The 4,197-nt window shown below is 41.6% G+C and overlaps 1 non-coding gene across 1 annotated transcript; it reads right to left on the bottom strand.

Moving 5' to 3' along the window:
- Positions 1 to 1,127: 1,127 nt before the first annotated feature.
- Positions 1,128 to 1,234, bottom strand: LOC130942309 (small nucleolar RNA R71). Its single transcript, XR_009070884.1, has one exon. It is a non-coding gene; the product is annotated as a small nucleolar RNA R71 (small nucleolar RNA).
- Between the last annotated feature and the right edge of the window lie 2,963 nt (positions 1,235 to 4,197).

The raw sequence follows: 4,197 nt of genomic DNA on the forward strand, positions 1-4,197 counted from the left end.
ATAACTAATTGGAAGCAATAACTTTTGATATTATTATTACACTTGAGAAATTCAACGAGGATAGAAACTCCAATTAATTTTCTCCTAGCCAAGGCTTTCTCATTTTGAATACACAACACATTTTGTTATCATTCAGTGCTCTAATTTTTAGTTATTTATTTTTCTAATTTCAACATCACAAATTTCTCAAAAAAATTCCTGATCAATAATTCGCACCTTGTTTCAACTTGTTGGAAAACGACCTGGGAATCCTACTCCCAGTATTTTACTCTGAATTGTGACACCCTTTTTAAATTGATAAGTGAAATTTTCGCCGGTTATGAACTGTACTCGCAACGCTATTCTTATTATAAATTCTTAATTGGCAATTTTCCGCCCATCAATTTTTGGCGCCGTTGCCGGGGAGTTGCAACAGTATGGTAAATTATTGATTGGTGTAAATATTTATTTTATTTACATAACTATATTTTTTATTTTTTTTTTATATTTTATTACCATGAGCTATATGTTTCTTTCATTGAATGACACGATTATTATAGGATCCGAGCTTAGCCGCATTTGATCTTGAGATTGAAAGAACTATTTCACGTATTAGGCAAGCTTGGCGTCGGTTATTCTTTGAGTGTGGTGAAGGGGTTGTACCCAATTCACCAGTCTTATCTGAGAACGGGTTTGACGAATCATTCGAGGAAGAGACTAGTTCCTCTCTTGTTAATTTTATTGAAGCTTCTTCTCTTGATTTGAGTGCAGGTACTATGGCAGAGCCTAGGAGAATCACACTAAAGGAAGCAGGAGCTCCAGATTTTACACTGCAACCATATCAAGCGCGTCATCCGAACATGGGTGCAGACTTCGAACTGAAGACCGCTCTAATCAATTTACTGCCCGAGTTCCATGGCTTACCTGCTCAAGAGCCAATCAAGCACCTTAGGAATTTTCAGATAGCTTGCTCAACTACTAGGCAGCATGGCGCTGATGAGATTGCCGTCTGGCTATATGTCTTCCCGTTCTCTCTAGAGGAAAAGGAAAAGGAGTGGTTCTACACTCAGCCGGAAGCTGTTGTTACTAACTGGGATCTGCTCAGGAGGGAGTGCCTAGATAAGTACTTTCCAACAGAGGTTACTGATAGGCTAAGGAATGAGATTTCCTCTATCATTCAAGATAAAGCAGAGACTCTTTATGAATACTGGGAACGCTTCAGGAATCTCCTAGATTTATGTCCCCACCACAAGATTGACCAGTTGGTGTTGATAAGCTATTTCAGCCAAGGCATGAAGCCTAGAGACAAGACTTTATTAGATGCTGCGAGTAATGGCTCTCTGACGAAGTACAAGACGGTAACAGAAGCGTGGCAACTGATCACTGATCTAGGTGAGTTTACCCAAAATGCAAACCAAAGGGCTCATCACCCCAAGGCTATTGCAGAAGTCTCTTCTAGTAGTGAGACTGCTACTCTCACCAAGACTCTGAGAGAGATGACTAACATACTAAAGCAGCTCCAGCTGAATCAACAACAACCTCGACCTCCTCCACAGTAACAGTGTCAACAGATAGTCCCCCAGAGAGTGTGTAGAATATGCGCTTACTATCCACACTACACTGATGAATGTCCTCAACTCCAACAAGATGACAACACCTTGGCGGCTACCCATAATTTCTACGACCACCCGAATTAAGGATACTATCAGCAAGGAGGTAATTTTGGCCAAAGAGGTAACTACAATCAAGGTTGGCAGGACAACTACAACCAAGGTTGGAGAAATAATTCTAACCAAAGATAGAGGGACAACTACAACCAGAGAAGAAAAGACAACGGTAGCAATCAAAGGTGGAATAACAACAACAACTATCAGCAGAACCGGAATCAACAGAATCCTTCATACAGAGCACCTCACCAAAGACAAGCCCAATATTTCCAAGCTCAATTCAACCAACCACAAGTCCCTCAAATCACCTACCTCACCCCTTCATCTAACCAGGATGAAACACTCCATTCTATCCTTTAAGTACAAAAAGAGCTTCAGAATTTACTTACCTCTAGCCTTACCGGCCTTAACTCTACTCTACAAGCTCTCATATCCCGAATGGAGCCGCCCTATACCCCCAATAATCAACCCTCAAGCTCCAATGCACTTCCTTCTCAACGCCATCACTTTGAGGTCTGGAACTACACTGCAAGAGAGGAGTCCAGAGGAGTCGAGCTTAAGCGAAGATGTCCAAGATGAGGATGTTGTTGAGGTAGAAGAGGTTGACCAAGAGAACGAGGTACAATATGCGGTTGACGAGGAAGCTGCTCAAAAAAGAAATGGAGTGCCTAAGGAAGATAGTGCTGTGCAAGACACCATCCCCATCCCTTTTCCACACCTTGCTAGGAGAACTAAGAAACAAGTGGAGCTGGACCCCAAACTGGTAGAAATCTTCAAAAAGGTTGAGGTAACTATTCCCCTTTTTGATGCTATTCAACAAGTACCTAAATATGCTAAGTTTCTAAAAGATTTGTGCATGCATAAGGATAAAATTAATGATTTAGAAATTATCCCTTTAAGTAGCTCTATTTCTGCTTTAATGGGTGCCATACCAGAAAAAATGTGGGGATCCGGGTCCATGCATGGTTGCTTGCATTATGGGGGGGTACAATTCATTGACTGCATGTGTGATTTAGGTGCATGTGTGACTATTATGTCATTATCTATATATGATGTCATGAGGCTCCCACCCTTGAAAAGGTCGGCAGCGCGTTTTGTTTTGGCAGATAAAAATTTTAGTGGTTGGCATTGCGGAGGACGTCCTGGTGAGCATCAAGGGGCTATCATTTCTTATCGACTTCTACATTCTAGAGATGCCCACTAGTGATTCTGGGAGACCTTCGTCCATCTTGCTTAGAAGGCCATTTCTAAAGACTTTGAAGTTCAAGCTAGATGCCTTTTCAGAAACGTATTCTTTTGAGATAGATGGCAGAGCAGTGAGCTTTAACCTTGATGAAGCCATGAAGCACCCACCGAAAGATCACTCCATCTTCCAGTGTGATATTATTGATGAGATTGTAGCGGAGGTTCACCAAGAGACAGCAGAAGAGACAACCATGGAGCAAGGTGCAAGTTTGGGGAAGCCCTCTGAGTACACTGAAGATGCCTTACTACCTACAGTAATTCCAAATGATCAAGTTCCCAGCCATGAGCAGAAAATGGATTTGAAGCCCCTTTCACCCCACCTCAAGTATGCTTACCTTGAGGACAATCAGAAGCTCCTAGTTATTATTGCAAAGGAACTCACTTCCCAACAAGAGGAGCAGATGCTTAGTGTGCTGAGAAGACACAAGAAAGTAATTGGGTGGAGTTTGGCAGACATAGTAGGTATCAGCCCTCAGGTTTGCGAGCACCGAATATTTCTAAAGGAGGGAGCAAGGCCTATCCGTCAACCTCAAAGGCGGATGAACCCCACCATTTTAGAAGTGGTAAAGAAGGAAGTAACCAGACTGCTAGAAGCTGACATCATTTATCCAATCTCGGATAGTGAATGGGTTAGCGCAATACAGGTAGTCCCGAAGAAGTCTGGTGTTACCACAGTGAGGAACGAGCACGGGGAACTCATGGATACTAGAGTGCAAAATTCCTGGAGGGTGTGCATAGACTATAGGCATCTGAACCAAGCCACTCGCAAGGATCACTACCCACTACCTTTCACCGATCAAATGCTTGATCGCCTATTAGGTAAATCGTACTATTATTTTCTAGATGGTTATACAGGATATTTTTAAATTTATATAGCTCCTGAAGATCAGGAGAAAACTAATTTTATATGTCCCTTTGGAACGTATGCATATAAGAGGATGCCCTTTGGCTTATGTAATGCACCGGCTACGTTCCAAAGATGCATGATGAGTATTTCTCAGATTTTCCTGAGAATTGTATGGAAGTTTTTATGGATGACTTTAGTGTCTATGGTGATTCATTTGATCTTTGTTTGGATAGTTTAGCTAGAGTATTAGAACGGTGTACTAGTTCAAACCTTGTACTTAATTCTGAAAAACGTCATTTTATGGTAAAACAAGGTATCATTCTAGGCCATGTTATTTCTAATACTGGTATATCTGTTGATCCAGCAAAGGTAGATATTATTTCTGGTTTACCTTACCCCTCCTCTGTGAGGGAAGTCTGTTCGTTTCTTGGTCATGCAAGTTTCTACCGGCGATTTATC

Source organism: Arachis stenosperma, chromosome 7, assembly GCF_014773155.1.
Source record: "Arachis stenosperma cultivar V10309 chromosome 7, arast.V10309.gnm1.PFL2, whole genome shotgun sequence".
Taxonomy (NCBI): Eukaryota; Viridiplantae; Streptophyta; class Magnoliopsida; order Fabales; family Fabaceae; genus Arachis; species Arachis stenosperma.